The sequence below is a fragment of the Phyllostomus hastatus genome, unplaced genomic scaffold (assembly GCF_019186645.2).
Source record: "Phyllostomus hastatus isolate PE091 unplaced genomic scaffold, TTU_PhHast_1.1 phas_contig_524, whole genome shotgun sequence".
Classification (NCBI taxonomy): domain Eukaryota; kingdom Metazoa; phylum Chordata; class Mammalia; order Chiroptera; family Phyllostomidae; genus Phyllostomus; species Phyllostomus hastatus.
In genome coordinates this window covers 3,274,323-3,294,696 of record NW_025333900.1, presented here as the reverse complement: position 1 = coordinate 3,294,696, position 20,374 = coordinate 3,274,323, and the positions used below count along the sequence as shown (strand labels likewise).

General features: G+C 44.7%; 1 pseudogene; it reads left to right on the top strand.

Moving 5' to 3' along the window:
* Window positions 1-17,195, top strand: part of LOC123823960 — a 29,776-nt pseudogene extending 12,581 nt beyond the window's left edge.
* Window positions 17,196-20,374: the final 3,179 nt, after the last annotated feature.

The following is a 20,374-nucleotide window of genomic DNA, read 5'->3' as shown; positions in this document are numbered from 1 at the left end:
AGTGAGCAAGCAATTGAGCAACCCACTATCTCCACCTGGGCCAGGGAGTTAGCCCAGCGAGCTTGACCTGCCACTGGAGTGCTTCTCACTCCACAGGAGTTTATCCTGTGGGAAGCTCCAACTTCCCTTGCAGCTGATATGCATGCTCTTGATTATTTTCCCACAGCTTCGGGGGCTGAAGTCCCCAGTTGTAAGACAGGAAAGGGAACACTGAGAAGCAAAAGACTCCCTCCTCCTTTTTGTGAGCAGTTACTAGATTCCTGGTTTTCCCTGATGTGCTCCTTCCTCCTTCTTCCTGTGGACTACAGAGTGTCTAATAACAGAGGGATTACAGGGTTTCATCCATGGGAACAGACAGCTGGCAGGGCTGGCTCTAGAAACACTGGTAGGATGTCAGCATGGAAGTCTCAGAGAAATTCTTCTTGATGAATACCAAGCCAATAATACTGGCACTCGCATTAGAAGGAAAGAGGTCATTGTGTCCATTTTATAAATGTAGGTGCAGAGAAAAGCAGAAGTGCTTTGCCCCAGTTCACAGCGCAAGGAGGCAGAGAAGAAAAGCAGAGTCCTGCCTCCTCCCATCTCCTGTACAGGGAGGGTCTTCCTGGACCAGACAGGTGGCCCCTGGTTATAGAACTCACTCCCAAGCACACCACTTGCCCAAGAAAGCTCACAGGTGTAAAAGCCTCCAAAAACGGGTGGCAGAAAGATGTAAGTCCTTTTGGTGTGAGGCAAAGTAGAAATACATTACAAAATAAATAAATGACCACAGTGGCAAAAGCTTGGGGCTCAGTCAGCGGAGTGGTGATGGCTTCAGATGCTCGAACCCTCCCCCACTTCTCGAGAATGAGGCTGCAGACTTAGGGTGCACTCTCACTTTGGGAATATGCTCTGGGGATTTATATATGGAGCCTTTTAAAAAAATGAAATTTTAAAGTAATTTACCCTTAGGGCTTTAAAATAAGAGTGCCCTCAGTGGAAGGAGTTCCATAATAGCATGATGCTGCTGCTGGTCACCCCGCCCCGGAACGGAGTCAGGGCTTCTGTGTTGGTGCCCCAGTGCCTGGTGGGTTTGAGGTAGAGTAGGTGTGGAAGGGAGGATGGGGGAGGGCTGGTGGATGGGGACAGTTCTCTGAGTGGTGACTTCTGCATCTCTAAGGTGAGGGTGATAATACTCATTGGGCAAGGTCGTTCCAAGGCTAAGTGAGATGGCGTCCATTAGGCACCAGATTATGCATTTTACGTGCATGAATTTCCTTTCTCTGACTTCTAGGACAAGCACCCAGCCCCTGCGCTTTCTGAAAAAGGGGAGGGCAATGGGGGACTTTAAGTCCATCACCAGGGCCCAGACGCCCAAAGCTATGTGATCTCAGCTGGGGGGGCCGGGAGGAAGATGCTGTTATCAGCTCACAGCTGGAGGAGAAGCATGAGCTTCATGGTGTGATACAGCCTTGGCCAGCCAATTCCAGGCCCTGCCAGCCGAGAATAAACCCTGCAGGCACCACGTGCTCTAACTTGGCAAGGAAGGCCACAAGGAAGGCCGCAAAGGCCCACTGGACCTGGGATCTTCTCCTCACGGCAGCATTGCAAGAATCCACTCCCCACCCCGGGCAAAGCCTCCCATTTGGGGTGGTACTTTACTAATCACAGCCACCTCCACTCTCAATCATTAAAGCATCTGAATAACTGATCATCATTGTAAGGGGCTCATCAAATCTCCAAAGAAAATCCAACTCGTCCTTTCCATTCTGCTATTCTGTAAATGAGCGTGTGTAAGGACTCATCATGTATCATCACAGGGGCCAAGGTGGACAGAACGCAACTCACAATGTGACCCACATCCTGCAGCAGCTCCGAGTTAGAGCAGGAAGCTGGACGGCAGCCCTTACCTCGTGTTGTCACTCGCCAGCTCCCCGTGTGGACGACATCTGCAGGTGGAACAAATCTGTGTGCAGTAGCAGTGTACCACTGGGCGACAGCGAAGGGAGAAACGTGGCTGCAGTTGTCTTTATGGAAACCGAAGAGGGGGGAACTTGGGACACGATTTTTTGAGGCCACGGGAAATCTGCCCCGATCCAGGGCTGGCTGGCCTGGGCCACGTTAGGGTGTGGGCAGAGTCATGAGGAGTCTGGAGCATGGCCCGGGGGTTCGTTTCCTACTTCCACACTGTCGTCCCAGCAGTCGTCTCACTGGCCCGTTTAGGTCCCGGGTTTGCTTTTGCACAGCTCAGCTGTAGTTTCCCCCATCACCCCTCTATTTGCTATTCTTTTTACTCTCCTAGTCGTTGTTATAACTATAACCACTACATTCAATTTACAAAGGACAGTTAATTGTGCATATGGAAATGTATCTGACCACCCTTCCACGTTTCATCCAACCCATTATTCAGAATTCTGTGATCTCATGTCATGCTTCCAGGTACGTGAACACGGAGACTTTGCAGAGGAAAATTAACAGAAAGAGGGGAAAATTATAGGCCTGTGTGTTCTGTCTTTTTTAAAAAACACTTAATGGATAGGTTTTCTTAAAAACATTTTTATGTAGTGAATCTTCTAGGCAGGGACATATATTTTTATTAGTTTCTGTGCCATTGACACATTAAATACTTGCAGAGATCTGATAAAATGAGGAATATAGTAATAGTTACTTTAATTCATCCAACAAATTTTACTATGCATACACTATGTGCCATTCGCTGTGCTTAGCACCAGGGGTAACAGAGTGAATGAAATGAAATGCCTGCTCTCTTGGCAATGACAATCTAGTGAAAGGAGATAAAGATGCCGTGCATATGATGGTGATCACTATCACCATCACTATCACTATCACTATCACTATCAGGTAGTGATACATGCAAAGAAAAAAAATAAAAAAGAGTGAAAAGGGGCAGAGACAATGTAGGTGCTGTTTTAAATAAGGTCAGGGAAGGCCCCTTAGACAAAGCAAAAGAATTAGCAATGTGGGTTTCTGGAATCAGAGTGTTCCTAGACGAGGGAGCAGCCAGTGCAAAGGCCCTGAGACAGCAGAGGCTTGGCAGGTTAGAGGAAGAGCCAGAAGGCCAATGTGGCCACAGTGAAATTAGGGGGGAGGTGAGTAGTGGGGAGGAGGGCAGAAAGGCAAGTGGAAGGCACCACAGAAAAAGCTTTGGGTCTCCTTAGAGGGTTCTGTGTGGCTTCTGAGAAGGACGTGATACACTCTAAGTCTTAGAATGCCCACACTGGCTGCTGTGTGGAGAACAGACTCTGGGGTGGGGTTGGGGGGAAATGGGGTAGAAACAAAGAGGTGAAAGTGGGCCACTGTGATGATGCATGATTCTCACCTAAGCAGCAACTCAGGAATCCTTAACTGTGCAATGTGTATTTGATGTTTGGCATATATTTTCCTTGACTCACATAAATAAACTGGGGTTTTTCCCCTCAGTGAAAATAAAGTTTCATATTCTGTAGCTGACCACATAATCTGTACTTTCTTAAATGAAACATAATGTTGACTAGAATTATGTTACCAATATATTCTTTTCATTTCATTCACTCTAACTTGAAGAAAGAAATACAAGATTCTTTTCTCTTTTTTTCTGCATCAAAGTTCTCCTAACAGTCAGTCTCAAATTTTTGAGAGATTGGCATAAAACCAAACTAGGCATTAAGAACTCTGCTTTATTAAATGTTCTTTTCTTTTTGTAAAATTGGGTTTAGTCATTTCTGAACTGTTCATATCCGACTTTCAGAAGTTATCCTTGAAAAGAATGTTTGTGATGACGATGTTCAGAGATTGAATCATATTCTGAATTACAGTATTTGAAAGTTTTTAGCTTTATAAAGTAAGATTGTGACTGAATTTCCACTTTAAAGTTGGTAAAAACTGAAGAAAGCCCAAATGTCATTGTTACATTGTACTCTCTGTTTATAATATCCAGTGCCCCTCCCTGCAGCCTGGTCTCCACAGAACAATTACACTTCCCTCCCTGCTCACACGGGGCTTGACCATCTGACTTGCTGTGGCCAATGAAATGGGAGTGAAAGGGGCCAGTGCCACCTCTTGCCAGAAGCTTTGAAGGCTAACACATGGTCTCTCCCTTGCTGTCTGCCTCTGCCATGAGGCTGGCATGACCCAGATGGGGCTGCTCCTTCAGCCCAAGTTCTGGAACAAAAATAACACAGTGCAGTGTCCAGGTGGCCTGCAAACTGTGGCCTGAGGGAGAAAAAGACCTCGTTTTTGTGCTAAGACATTGAAAGTTGGGAGCTGTTGGTTACTACAGTGCAACTAAAACCTAAGCCAACAAAGGTATATACCCATATTTTCCTTTTTTTTTTTTTTTGCTTCAAATAGGTGCAGCCTTAAAGTAGGGTCTGTTGTTTTCTTACACATCAGGGTAGCCAGATTTGGACTGGCATTGAAGGACCTGGAAAAAACTTCAATGGCTTTTTGAAGACTTTTTAGTCCCAACTGGTCTCTATGTTCTCTCCAGCTTAGTTACACTTTTGGGATTTTCTAATTCAAATGATCTCCAGGGTGAAACTTCGTCTGTGACCTTCCCCTTCGATACCTCAACGTGGAGCTAGGGATACAGAATATTTCCGTCTCCTGAAGACTGTTAGCTCAATTTTTAATAGAGACCTGTTGGCACAGAAGGTGGTGAGGAGAGGCTTCTGAAGTGCTGCGCCCTCCTGCAGAGATGTTGGGGAATGGGCTGGTGCCTATTATCCCAGCCAGCCTCCCAGATCCTGGATTGAATACTGATGAGGACTATTGAGAGCTTATCACTTCAGGGAGTGTCCCAAAGTTACTTAGAGATCTTCCTAAATGGGAGCATATGTCCTGTCACTTGTAATTCCCCAGCGTAAAGGTCCTCCATGGTTTACCAATGCACTTGCAATAAAAATCTGAGCTGACTGGCAGGGAACAGCCCTTGCCTGGCTCTCTTACCACTGCCTGCCTCCCTCCCCTTCTGCTCTGTCTTCTCCATGCATACTGCTCTCCATTCAATTTCCTGAACACACCAAAATATTTCCTGTGTTATGGATGATGATTACTGTTTCTTCCTCCTAGAACCATCCTGATTCTTTACCTGTTTTATTTTCCAAAGTATAAAAGACCCTTCCTGAACCATTGGAGCTCCTGAGAAAGAGCGACACAAAGCACGTGCTCTCGGACACAGTCCAAGCTCCCGCTCCGGAGTGTCGGAGTGTGAGGAGGCACACCTCTCCAACCCTGCTCCAGGTTCCCTGGGCTCCGGCGCCTGCAGATGCCCGCAAGCTCGCCCTTTGAAGGGTGCTATTGAGAATAACCTTGCAAACCAAAGGTGCAAACTCCAAAGTTAATAATACTCCTTGTTGTTTTCCAACTTTTCTGTCCTTTTCCAATTCAATTTTCCTGCAAACTGCTGTTTAATAGTGTCTATGTAGCTTAGGTGAGAGATTTGCAATCAGAAGGCAAGTCATTTCAGATGCTGAGTGGAGAGGGTAACTTCCTTTAAGTGGCTGGGACGATCACCAGTGTAATTTCCCTTGCACTTCAGGTCTACCCTGAAGTGTAGCTATTTTAAGCCATACACAGGATTGCTGTCATTCTTTGTTCCCTAAAACCTTCACAGATCCTACTGTAAGTAACTTGGTTCACTTTATTTCTGCAGGGATGCCTCATTCCAAGAGGGAAAGAGAATAAATTATTTTATTCTCTCATTTAATTTTCCAGATGCCTGGGCACCTTGCTTAAAGCAATCTAAAAGAAGAAAAGAGTGTTGTTGAAAGACCGTCAGCCCCCTGTCTTCACATGGCTTGAGAGTACAGAAAGAGGTCCTTCTGTAGGCTGTGTTCCGTTGGAAAGCACTAAAGAGGAAGCTTTTTCTCCCGTGACATCCTCATTCCACAGCCCATAAGGCTTCCCTCTGCGTTCTGCAGTCGTGTGCTGCGTGCGGTAGCACGCATGTGAACACACACACACCTGCACGTGCCCGCCAGAGCAGGTGGGAGGGTTTCTCCTGTGGGTTGGCAACAAAGCTCGTTAGAACTCAGTACAGTGCTGATGTCCACAAAGGACTAAGCAAACACTTCATTCCCAATTATTATCCAAAAGTTGGGATGTTTTACATTTTTTAAAAATTTTGCTATCATCAGCATTACCTCTATTTTATGTACTCTGAATCTTATAATTCATTACAAACAATACAAATGTATTACTCCTACTCTTACTAATAACAAAATATAGCATTTTGATTGCTTATTTAGTGTCAGATACTGAAAAATTCACATGAATTCTATGGTTTTATTTTAAAATTTAATTTTAATTTAAAATTGCCTGTGAGATAGATATGATTGTTGTTGTTGTTACCATTCTCCAGGTCAGAAAATGAAGGCTCAGAGATGTTAAATAACTTCTGCCTGGGTCTCACAGTTGGGAGGGAGTGGCGCTGCATTCAAACCCCAGTCACCTGACCTTTCTGGTCTGTGTGGAAGACTAGAAAGCAGGAGAGCCCAAATCCACCCTTTAAATAGAGCTAAAAGCAGTAACCAGTTTGTCCAGTAAACCCAATTCTATCTAGCAGCCTCTCCCTCTCATTGCAGTACAGACTGGGACAATTTCTCCAAGTTCTTTTCTCATTTCTTGGTTTAGAAACCGTGGAACAATGGTTCTCACTGCAGCCACATTCTGTCAGTGGAGCCCCAGCCCATGGTAACAATGGATAAGTGGCTCAGTTCTACAACGAGATCCTTCGGGCAATCCACTAAAACTCATTGGCTGGAGTCCAAGAAGGAAACTTCTTATACTAAATTCCACTCTAACTTTTAGTAAGGACCCAGTCTATTTATAGCACATGTAAATATTCTCCTTTCCCCTTACAAAAGTGACAGAAATTCTGGATGAGATACTGCCACCAAGTCAGACCATCTTCTCCACGCCAGTGCTAGGGAACCAAAGAAATGTCACACTCTATTCCGAGGAACAAAATGAGAACCAGCCCCTCTGAATAGACCCCATGGACTCACGTGGAAAAAGACACTCATGGCTTAGTCTCTAAACATACAGACTAGGGTTGAAATAGTTTATATTTGATATCCACATAGCAGGGAGCATATAATTCAGCTATAAATATTAGAAAACCGGGCAAATGTTTTTTCACAGGAGTGCAAGATGACAGCCAGACCCGAGATCATTCCTAACATGGTCCAACACCTGGTGATCAGCTGCAAAAATCACAGCAGGTGTGGGGCTCCCGGCAGCCTCCTGGAAAATGTGACAAATAGTCCAGCAGCCCACCCTGGAACATACCTGTGTGCACCGTGATGTGATGCTGCCTAGTCAGTATGTTCACTATTTCTGAGGCCTGGCAGTAACCCTTAGGATTTCTGGAGCAGAATTTCCAGGAAAGCACTCCAAACTCTATACGGAGAGGCATGGGGGGAAAGGGAGGCTGGGAATTTCCCACATGTGGTCCTGGGGGCCCCTCCAGGGACCACCTTCCATCTCTTTAGCCACACCTGAATAGTGTCCAAACCTGGGCTGAAAAGGGAAACTAAAGTAATTCAGTCACTTTCTTGAATGGGTCCCCAAGGGTGTGCTCATCACTTCAGTATTCCCAGCACATCAGAATTTCATCACATTTGCCTCCTGCAATCTTTTCCATTTTCCCTAAAGGAGCCCTCTACCTACCCCAAGTAAGTCTATCCATCTGTTGCTCCTCCTATACCACATGTCCGTTCCGACTGTCTGGGCTCTGGGGTACTTCCCTCCTGCCTGAGATGCTCTTCATTGTTACCCCACCGGCTCACACCCTAGCCCTCCACCAGATTCCATCGGACCCTGAAGGCGGCTTGGCACAGATGAGTGCTTGGATGTCTGTCCTCTTTACCGTACTCGCCCCTTTTCACCCTGGTGAGTAAAAGTTAGGCTGTGAGAAGTAACTATAATGAAAAAGAGAAAGCTTCCTTATCTTATGGATGCTCATCTCTGAAGACTAGAGAAACAAAGTTGAATGCATGGGAGGTCCCTGGGAAAGAAGTCAGTCTGTGAATCTCTGGATTCACACACTTGGAACTTGGAACATGGGTCCCCACCTCTGGACCATCCTGGGTGCTGGCAGGATGGCACAGAAAAGTGAGAGTGGGAACTCATCAGAGGCTGCTGGAAATCAATTAAAGGGTGGCCACTGGGGATAGGAGAGGGTTGTTTTACACCTTCTAGAACATCGTGTGTCTGGGGACTGCCTGTCAGCAAGATGATTTTATTGCTTCCAACATGGCCCTTTGACATTGTAAGAAGATAACAGCTGAGTTCAGAAGATGCTCAGCTGCTCCAGCCATTCTACAACCTGGCTGCACACTTTCCCAGTGCTTCTTATCAGTGTTGCACACATTTGCCCTTAAATAAAGTTGTTGGGTTTTTTTTTGTTTGTTTGTCTTATGGGTGTACACATATTTCCTTCCCAATGAGTCTCTTAGTTTCTTGAAGGCAGGGCTTGTATGGTTGGAACTTAAGCATGTATTAAATGTATATAATTATATAATCTCTAGTAAGATGTAGTTTCTTTGTCTGTTACTGTATCATACAAAAATAGCAGGGTGAATTCTCATCATCTTTGAAGAGTTTTGTTTTCTTCCTGAAAATTACACAGATTTGTTATCTCATAGTTCTGGAGGTCAGAAGTACAAAATGATTCTCGCTGTGCTAAAATCAAGATGCCAGCAGGACTTCACTCCTTCTGGAGCCTCTCAGGAGAATCTGTTTCCTTGCCGTTTCCCACTGCTAGAAGCTGCCCACTTTCCTTAGCTCAAGGCCCCTTCCTGCAGCTTCAAAGCCAGCAGCGTCAAATCCCTCAAATCCCTTTCAACTCTGACTCTTACTTATACGGATGCTTGTACATATCGGGCACATCTGGGTAATCCAGGATAATCTATCCTTCTCAAGACCTTTAATTTAATCACACCTACAAAGTTCTTTTGCCATATTTACAGGTTCCAGGGATTAGGACTGACATCTGAGAGGGGCCATTATTCTGCCTGCCACAGTCAGGAAACCGTCAACAGCCCCAGGCTTGAAGAGGCAGGACAGAAGAGGTTTCCGGAACCCAGAATGAGGGGTGGCAGTGGGAGGTCCAAACCAGAGCCCCAGGGTGACGGTGGTGATAAATGCCAGATTTCAGTCCTGTTCTACTCTGCAGTGTTTTTGAAATATTCTGACTTAAAGCAGAAGTTACACAATATACATATAAACTTGACTTTAGGAGTTCTGGGTGGAGAAAGTCAGTTCACCTGAAGGCAGAGGCACTTTAACACAGTGGAGAAAGCAGGCTTCCTGCGTGCAGATCCCTGTGCTACTATATACTGACTAGGTGACCTGGGGCAGATGACTTCAGCCTTCTGTGTCCCCACCTGTAAAATAGGGATGATGATAAGAACATCTGGCTCATGGGGTTGTTGTGAGAATTTAATGAATTTGTATTTTTGGAACACTTCGCATGGCTACTAGTGAACATTACTGTCATTCTTCTTTAGAGGGGTTGCAGATGGATGTCAGTGAGCAGCCTCTCCAAGTTGCAGACAGAGGAAACAAAACTGGTTTCGAAGTGGAAGCTATAAGGTCAAACACTCTGAGCCACAGGTCCTGATTTTCAGACTACTTCTTTCTCATATTGGGTAACTCTATGCAGACACCTTACAGAGTGCAGAGCAGGCAGGATTTACACATTCAACGTGCACATCGGGAAAGGCCAGCTGGTGCTTAAAACATCCTTGGAAGCAATAGCTCTGTGGTGTATTTAAAATATGTTCACGAAATTTCTGATGCTCTTCCCTTCAATAGGTGAAGCCTTCTCCTCCCTTCAAATATTGGCTGGACTTAGAGACTCACTTCTAATGAACAGAATAAAGGAGAAGGGATGGTGGGCAACTCTAGAGACCAAATCATAAAAGATACTGTGGTATCCTCCTTGCTCCTTCTCTTGCATCACCCACTAGGGGAAAGTAACACCACATCATGAGGACACTCAAGCAGCCTATGGAGAGGCCCATGTCCTGAGGAAACAAGGTCTCCTGCCAATGGCCATGTGAGTTGCATGATCCTGAAAGCAAATCTTCTAGCCCCAGTCAAACCTTCAGATGAATGCAGCCCCCGTCGACATTCTGACTGCAGCCTCATGAGACCCAGACCACCTCCAGAAGCCACACCCAGATTCCTGACCCTCAGAAACTGAGATAATAAATAATTGCTGTATTAAATCATTAAGTTTGGGGGTAATTCATTATGCAGCAATGGAAAACCAATGGGAGTTCTTTTGTCTATAAGACATCAATCAATCAATCTGATTCTTTTACCATTATCATCTTGAAACTTGTTTCAACTGCATGCATACATGACTACTTGTATATATCACTCAGTGAACCTGAATCCGCTGAGGTTTGTAAAGGCATTTTTGATGTGTGCATGTATATGTCCAGTGAGCCAACGGGACATCTAGGGGGTTTCCTTTGCACAGTGCTTTTTCAGATACACAAGACATGCCTCAGGTGGCGTAGTTTGTACTGGCGTAGTTTGCCCTGTTACTACATGCAGCCAGCAGACCCTTTGCCATCTTTGAGGGTCATACCAAAGACTTAAGAGAATTTTCCTAATTCATTTTGAAATAAATCCCTAATTTAACAGAACCTAACTATTTTTCTCTAGCAATGCCTCACACACAGATGCACAGAAACTTACAAAGGACTGAAGTTCATTCATTCATTAATTACTAATGAATGGCTAATTTATAATGGATGTGCCAGGCATAACCTGTGCCCTCAGGAACCCACAAGATAATCACTATAATGCAGGATGTCTGAACTGCAGTGGAGCAGCATTACAAGACTCCTGCAGAACAGTGGAGACTGCACGGGCTTTAAAGAAGAACAAGTGTTTGCACTGAGACTCCATTCTAACTTTTAAAAAGGATTTTGTAGCAGCAGCAGGACCCCTACCCTTGCCCTGAGTGGAAAACCAGAGGAAAAAGAGCATAATGTTTCTGATCTGCAGCATTATACAATGCCTAGTGGAGTATTCAGGTTCAACAAAAGTGCCAAATAATAACAACCATAATCCAGGACGTCAACATTAGCCCTGAACACCCCCTTGGTTCCTATGAAAGGTTGCAGTCAAGTGCTCAGTGCCAGGCAGGGTTGCGGCACACGTTTCTTTTTCTCGGCAGGCTTTGTTCCAGGTCAGTCTGAAAGGTACACAATGCTGCCTGAGCTCAGAGGCCGGCAGAACTCACATAACAGGTGGAATTATATATCAGTAAGAGACTTACAGAGTGTTTATTCACTTGCCAGATTTATTTATCAGGTATGGGATTGAAAGGATTTCCCCACAGGATATGTAGAGATTAGTGTGCAGTGAAAATGCTTTTTCAACAAACGCTTCCACTAATCAGGTCTTGGTTTTCGTATTCTAGCAGAATGTGCTTGCTGCCCTGCGCTGGCATTTCTGGCAGGAACAAACGTACACGCTGACAAACAAAGCAAGTTGAAATGTGGGCATCTATCTATCATTCTGAAGAGCAGCTGTCACTCGTAACAAGCCCCAAGGCATATTTTAATATTATGTTAGATTACTATGTTTACGATGCGACAATTCTAGGTCTATTCGAGCCTAAAACATCTGAATGAGAAGGAAACATTTCTTCCACCCACTGCTTTGTCTACCTGAAACCAATATTTGATGATTCCCAGAAGCTTCTCAAGCCCATGCTGGGTCTAAGGACTGTGTTCATTAAGAATCAGCCACATCCAAACTTATAGATGCAGCTGAACCTTCACGGGTCTCTTGAAGGGCACATCGACAGAAAGGATGAGGCCACCCCAGCAAGCTTCTTACACAACTCTCTCTCTTTCACTGCATCTAGAGTGAGGCCACAGCAACCAGATGAAGAGTGAAAATGTCACCCCATCATCTGGCCTGGGCGATGCTAAACATCTGGATATTACATAATAAGCCATTGGGGTTGTTTTCCTGGCTTTCCTTTGTTCTCTTTTAAAGAATAGTCCTAACAGTTAAATCTGTTTTTTAAACTCTAAATTTCATATATATTTTCCATAAGCTCTTTAAGTGGACTGGTCCTGATTATTCTTTTCCATTAAAAATTGCATAGTAAAGCTCAGAGAGGAAATCACTAAAATAAAGCTGATACCCACAAAGGTAATCTCTGATCCTTCCTCAGAGTCCTCAGATTTCCATTCATTGTGGGCAAATGGCCTCACCACAGCAAGGAAAACACCAATGTGCTAAGTAATGGCCAAGGGACCAATGACCAACACCTCGAAGAGCGCTTGCCTCTGCACAATGACTCAGTTTTACAGGAAGGGGAATAATAACAACTCAAGGAATTTCCTTTTGTTTGGTTCTTTAGAATTATTCAAAGAACCTTGAGACAGGACAGCAGACTAGAAAGCACTCTCAGGCCACAGCTGACCACAAGGCCGCCAAGTTCTTGTTCAAACGCTCCCGTAGCCGGGAGTGAATGTCCTGGTTCTCGCTGTATCTCGCTCTCCCTTGTTGACCCTGCTCCAGGCCTCCTCTAATGTTTCAGGAATTGCTGTGTCTTTCTCTGCTCACTTGAGTCTATTTTCACTTCCTTGGCCACTATCTTTTCTGTCCCTTGGTTACTCCTCTGGCTCCCTTACTGCCATCCATTCACCCCTAAAGAAACAAGCATGTAAGGAAAACAGTGACCCACCGTGTCTCAGGCACTGGGCAGAAACTCTTTGTTTTTGAGGAAGGTATTGTATTATCTTCAGAATATTACAGAAAATTTGAGGCTCAAGAAAGTTAAGGAACTTGCTTGCTAAGTGGACGAGCTGGAATTTGAACTCAGGTCTGTCAGTAGAGATAGCAGTGTAAAGTCATGGTTAAGATATTGGCTTTTGAAGTCAGCAGACCTGGGTGTAAATTTGAACTCTACCACTTAATTATGTGACATTGAAATAATCATTAAATTTCTCTAAACCTCACTTTCCTTATCTGGAAAATGGAGGTCATAACAAAAGTGTCTCTGTAGGATTTTGTGATAATGATAAAATGAACGTAAAGTACTTGGTATAGTGACTGGCATGCTATAAGCTTTCAATAATTATTAGTCATCATTATCAGTATCCATTAGATATGCTATACTTCACTCCATTGCACAACTTCCACAAGAACCTTCTGCCTTTTGTTGCTAGGCTTTAAGCAAAATACCCTAACTTATTCTACATAAAGTGGCAAATGACAAAAACCCACTGAAGACTTGTTTAAACCCTAGGGATTTTGATTGTTTGCTCAGCAAGAATTATGAAGGTAGATGGTGCAAAGTAGGTGTGGTGACTTAAGGATGCCATCAAGAAATCAGGCTCATTGACTATTCCTCATGATAACAATATGGCTGCCACAGCTCCAGACATCATATCCTCATGTGATAGAAGGGAAGAGGACAAAAAGAATTTTCTCCTTGAGTTTCTCTCTCTTATCAAGAAGAAAAATATTTTTAGATGCTTCCAGAAAACTTTACCTTACATTTCTTTTGACTTCTCCTGGTCAAAAGTTATTATGTCTACCCCTAATCCTGGCATAGAATAATAGGAGTACCACAGTTGCCTAAAAACTTTTTTTGTTGAGGGACAGATAGTAAATTATTTAGTCTTCCCCAGCCAGAGGCTCAATGCCACAACTATTCAATTCTGCTATTGTTGCACTAAAGCAGCTGCAGACAAGAGGAAAACAAATGAGTGTCTTTGTTCCAATAAAATTTTATCTACCAAGAGTCAGCAGCTGGATTTGACCAATCCCTGCCTTCGAGCAATCATGATTCAATGGTGTCACTGGGTGCATGGCTACACAGACTAAAGTCAGGCCCCATTAGCAAGGGAGAAAGGGGCATGGCTGTTGGGTAGGGTATGCCACAGGACAGTGGTCTCACAACACTCCTGGGAAAGAGGGGAGATTCAAAGTTGTGAAGAGCAGATCGGGAACTGTCAGGAAGCTGAGGACTACACTTATATAAAGATACAAAAGGAACACACCATTCAAGGGCTCCCCACGGCCTATACTAGTGGTTCAAATTGCTTTGGAGGTGCCCGAGGATTCCCCAGAGGTGCCTGGGGTATGCGTCTGAGGGATCGTGTTGAGGGAGCCAGTCCCCAGCCCCCTCTCCCAAGACTTTAGCCAGAGACCTTTTACTTTTATCTGCTCTACATATTGTGTTTCTGTTTAGGGGTCCTACTTAGGGAAGAGCAGAGAAAATTCTCTAATGATAAAAAAATTAGAACAACTGGCCTAGAAGATAAAGATTAAATCTGCCCATAAAACATCCCTTTCTAATTATATCTCCCATGATTCCACTAGATAAACTCTGTCCCTGTGAGACACTCTTTTCAAATAGGCCAAGTATTTCTCATGTTATTCTACACGTGTGCCTTTTCTGCAGCCTTGCACCCAGGCTCATCTGCACGGCCCTGACTCCCCACTTAATTTTTCTCAGGTAGAAAGTTTCCCCAACATACAAGGCTCTTTGTCAATTTAACATATCTATTTTATATTTACTATGTGCAAGTCACTAAGTTACATACTTCATGAGAAAGGAAATATAAAAGAAGTAAAAGATAGTCTTTTTCCTCCCATTTCATAATCTAGTTGTACCAAAAGAATACAAAGGAGAGTTAAATATAAAGTGATGAGCATGATTAGAAAATACATGTATTTTTAAAAAGAACATGTACTTCCAAATGGGTTTTAATCTGCCAAGGTTTCTTAAAATACCTGCTTTCTAGTAAGGTGGCCATGACTCACCTTTTGGGGGAGGGGGGGCACGGTTCTCCTTTGGGCTTACATTTAGATGCAGTTTTTAAATCACTGAAGAAAAACCAGTCTCATTCACTTCGAGTGTACCCTATTTCCTTTTACCAAAAAAAATAGTTTCTTTTAGCTTGATCTCTGGCTTTTTCTCTGTACTCCAAATGACTTCCGGATGGTTATAAACATCATGTCCACCTTCAAAAGAGCAGTTGCCACAGGTTCAGAAGCTGATTCCTCCTAAGATGCTTCCACTGCCTAAGGCAATGGCCACTCTGCAGCCAGGCCCACACCCCTGAAAACAGAGCAAGGCAGGCTCTTTCAGCTGGCAGAACCAAGGAACGTTCTTAGACAGAACAATTAGACCTGGGCCTTGGAGCTGGGTAAAGTTTGATTGAGAATACGAAAAAAGATTCACAGGTACGGAAGCACTTTAGTTCCACACCTGGACTCCGAAGTCTGGATTCCAATCCTGGTTTTTCCATTTACTAGTTATGGACCTTGCACTATTTACTTAACATCAGTGGGTCTCAGCCTCTTCATCTATAAAATAGGAATAATAAGACTATTTATTTCTCAAAACTGTTATGAAGACTAAATGAGCTGATGCATGGTAAACACAAAGTACCAATATTTGCTGCTATCAGTGTTATTAATTCCTACCTCTGAATGAAATTTCTTTGACCAGCTTACCTGGTCCATCTCAGGAATTCATGAATTGCCTCACTTTTCACATATTGAAAAGCTTATTCTGATCAAAATTAAAACTTTACCATCTCAGTATCAGTGACAACTGGAAGCTGGCTGAGGTGTGTGAACTTGCAGTAGGGAGGACATGACCAGTGTTGGTTCCTTTTTTGATCTTCAGTCTTCTCCAGTCATTGGCTGGTGGTACAGGTCGCTCAGGACCCAAAGGACAAACACAGCTCTTCAAGGAGGGCTCAACTGTGATTGGGGGTTGGTAACAAATGTACAAGTGCTGGCACTTTTCTTTGTGGGGTACTTCCCTGTGGATTTTTCTGTACCCCTTCCTCACTGCTGGAGGTCCCCTTCCAGGGCAGACACTTGCTTTTCTTCAGTGGGACATTGTGCTGTTCGCCTTGCCCTGCCCCTACCAGGGGAAGTAGATCCACTTTGCCAACAGGAAAACTAGTTAGCGCATGTTTACCGTGCCAGCTCTTGGAATTACAGGCTGTTCCCAGCTACCTCCTTCTCTGGCCACTACAAACAGCTCTCTGCTCTCAGGTCACATAAGTGAACCCCGAACTCCAGGAAACACCAAGTGGTTCTCTGGAGCCATCCTCACTTACCTTGAAGTAGATGAAAAAGCACGACATATGGACACCTCTCTTAAAAAAAAAAAAAAATTCATTGCTGGCCTCTTCTGGGTCCCTAGCCTCTAATCATACAGCCTGGAAGTGAGGGATTGGAGAGGGGTTAGACAGCAGTAGGGGACATAGGTCCAGCCACAAGTCAAGGAGAAAAGTGACAGAAGGAAAAACATTCCAGTGAGCAAGAGAAAAGTGGACCCTGACATGGCTCACACACCAAATGAGAACGCCTGGCGCCTGCAGTGGGGTCATATGAGGTCAGAGGAGTTTATCTCTCCGTGTGCCTGGAATTAAGGGCATCCAGGGACAGCTGCAGAGCAGGAGGCTCCCTGTGTCATGTCTTCCTCTCCTTCAGCCAAGGAGAACCCCAGGACACAGTGCAGGAAGAGACTTCTGAAATGCTGCGGGTTTAGATCTTTTACCACGAAAGGGAAGCTGTGGATTGCTTCTCTAGTAAGGAAGGCTCTCAAGGAAAGACACAAAGAATTGCAGTCGGATTGTTCGTGTGTCTCTTTAAGAATCAATTCTCAGCATCAGGTCTCTAAAGCAAAACAAACAAAACACTCCTGAAAACTTCCACAGACCTACTTCAACCACATGCCCCAAATCCTGATTCTGAGTTGGGAACAACGGGAGATGGCATCGAGGCAATGAAGTGTAAATCGCCCACAGGAACCCCGAAATCGGAGGGCTGCAGACCCGAGATCCGGGAGAGCCCGAGGCCCGGCAGTGTTTGCATTCATTAAAACTTTTGCGGGAGGTCCGTGCAACGAACTCCCCGCGCAACTGTCGCAGACCCCGGACAGGACACAAACAGCGCGGGACTGCCACCTTGTGGGCGTCAGCGGCGCAGTCTGGCAGGGCTGGCGGCGGAGGGCCAAGAGTCTCTTAGGAACGCACTGCGGAGCCGGAGCCCGCGGGGGCGGGGTTCGGGGGCGGGGCGCCCCAGCGACGATCACGTGGGTTAGCAACAGGCAGCAGCCAATGGGAGTGCGAATCAAGTTGTGCGTGTGCAACGCCGGCGGGAGAGGCGGCGGGGAGTGCAGCTATGCTGTTGCCCTGGCTGAGTAGGGCCGGGAATGGGAGTGTGAGGTTGCCTCTTAGCTTGGAAACCCGTGCCGCAGAGTGGACGAGCAAGAAGTGGAAAATAGCGGAGTGCTTTAAAATAGGAGTTTCCCACTCCCACACTCCAAAGCAGTAGTAACCCTAGGGGCGGCGGGGTGGGAAGCGGAGGAAGAGCAGGCAGGGATCCCTGCCGGGAGCCCTGGCCGATTTCTCTCCCTGCACCAGCCACTTGTTGCTGTGCCGGAGCCTGGGGACTGCCTCCCGGATCCAATAAGGGGCTTAAAACAAAAAGAATAGTGAAGTTCATAGCATTTTCTGGTTCGTGCAGGTATGAAGACAGAACCACCCTTAGTTCCTCGCAGATCCAAGACGTTGGCCCCAAGAGGCCAAAGAACGTCAGGAATTGGGTCAGAGGAAAACTTCAGCTTAGTAGTTGGTTTTAATTATGTAAATGGAAAGCCACATCCAAAAGTACTAATGACTTCTACGGTAATCCTACCATGTTGACATAAACCAGCCCACAACACGATGTCAGAGGTATGTCCCAGGACATGGGTAAAACCAGGACCAAGAGGCAAACATGGTTTCCATTAGATTCTCATTCTTTGATCTCATGGTCACACATTTTATCCCATTAATGGGGTAGTGTGTGTCATTGTCCTGCAATGCTCTTTTACTTCTTTTGTTTTGGGGAGTTCACCTTGTGTATCCGTTTTCTCTGAAACGAATACAAATAACAGATGGCCTCAGAAGGGCGCCTAATACATTGCCCTGCCTCAAGGCTCTTTGAAAGACCATAAGCTATGATAGATACCATTGTAAGGTGAGTCAAGAATATTTCTACCTGCAGCGTCTGGCCATCCTATTCTTAAAGTTCCCTAGGGAAAGATGTCATACAGTACTCTTTGATAGTCTACAACAAATGCTAACCACTCTGAGTAAGATATAATGAAAACTTTCTGATCCCAGGTTTTATTTGTTTCTGTTAGAGCTCATTCAGGGTCAGGCTACCCCAGAAGGCAATTGAACATCAGCCCAGTAGTTTATGGGTAGGTTGTGCACTTTCTCTGTCAGGGACAGAGGTCAGTGGTGCCAGCTGCCACTAGGAACTTTGCCTTGTACCAGGCACCATGGGGATTTGCCAGGGCAGGGCAGCTTTGAGTAGGTGAGCCACTCCGCATCATGTTCTCTTCCTTTATTTCAGTACTGCCAATTAAGTTCTTGGGTTCATTCAGTGAACAGGCCTTGTGCACACTTACTATGTGTGGAAATAAAGCTACTATACTCGATAGTTAGGCTTATGCTAATTTGACATATATTGATCTTTAAACATATCATACTCTAGTTCTTGACCAGAAAAGGGTTTTGAAGATGTCATGAGGATTCAACAAATATTTATTGAGCTCTAACTAGGTGCCGGACCTTTGTTTAGGTACTGGGGATATAGCTTTGCAGCAAGTAACTTGCATAATGAAAAGGACTCATGAGGAAAGGAAGGGAGAAAAGATCAACCTGTTTCCATATTCCAGGAGTAAGTCACCCACCCCACATTAGTTGATTGTTGCTTTCTCTTTTTCTGCTCCCTCCTCCTCCCCTATTTGGTTCTTCATTCCTTTTGGGACTTAATTTGATCATTGAGCAACAAGATCACCCACATTTTTAATATTATTAAATAATATGAGATGAGAAATCACAGGCTAGGAATAAAAAACATATACCTGGTACCAGCCCTGGCTCTGTCACTTGATGAAATCCATAACTTTCTACAAATCTCTTAAGAATTGAATCGTGGTTCCCTCATCCCTAGAATGGGATGGTTCTTGCTTTGCAACCACACAAGGTAATAATTCAAGGGCAGGATTTTCTCACCTGTATGTTAAGGGTTTGAACTAGATTTTATTAATTTTTTTCTTAGAGAGAGAAACACTGATTTGTTGTTCCACCCATCCATGCACCCAGTGGCTAATTCCTGTGTGTGTCCCACAGCCATAACCTTGGCTTATCGGGACGATGCTCCAGCCAGCTGAGCAGCCCAGCCAGGGCTGAACTAGATTTGAGTTTCACCAACTTTCCTTAGAAGTGGATTCATCTTTTAGCATAAAATCTAACATAAAACCCTAACATATAAAACAGATGAAGACCGGCTTGCTCCTGTGGCCCGGAGGCAGAAGGTTCTGAGTCCTGCATACTCCCTTCCCCTATTTATAGAAGGTCCGTGAGGCACCTCTGCGCCCCTAGAGTTCCACTGAGCAACATGTGAAACTCACTGTGCTAGATGATTATTTTATAAAGCACCTTCTAGTCCTAAAATTCTGTAAATCAGAATTTTCTAACATTGTGTATTTCTCTGGCGAGATTTAACTCCTGTTTTATTTTTTCATTTATTAATATATTGTGGGAAATAGTTACCAGCTTTACTGAAACCAAAACACATTTCATTACTCTCTCCCTATTTGTGAAGTCAATCTTTCTGCCACAAAACGAAATTAGATTTTGATGGAGCATAGTATTGTGTAATGAGAAAAACATCTGACTGGGAGTGAGAAGATATGAGTTCTAAACCTGGTTCTGCTTTTAACTATTCACAATGTTGATGTAATCAAGGAACTTTACTAATGTATCCAAACCTTTGAATTAGGAGGTCGAGTGACTTAGTAATCATAGGCATGGAGTCATTTATGAACCCCACACCAGAATTAGTTTCTTTAAATTAAGTAACTCTCAAATTTCCTTCTGCCTACAGGCCAAGTTACGCCATCACACTATCATACATATACTCACCCTAGTCAGAGAGGAAGGGGAGGTGAAGAAGACAATTAATTAGGTTGAAAATGACACCACCAGGACATGAAGCTAGAAATGTCAACTGAATCTTTGTTTTGTGTGCACAGGTGGCTGCAGCCCTCAGTGTGCCTTGACCCCGACTCACCAGGCAGGGGCCACATCTCCATGAATAAGGGTTCTGCTAGGCATTAAACACAGTATGGGCATTCGTGAGGGCAAACCAGAAATCCCAGAGTTTGGAGAATATTTGAAGAAGCAGTTTGGATTAAGGATCCGGGTCCTGGGGATGGACTGAAAGCCATGACCCCACCCGGGGCCAACAGCGTGATTCATTGCCTCCAAGTGCGCATGTCCTGGGAAAAGGCAACAGGCCCTGCCTGGGAAGCCTGGAGACTTGAGGG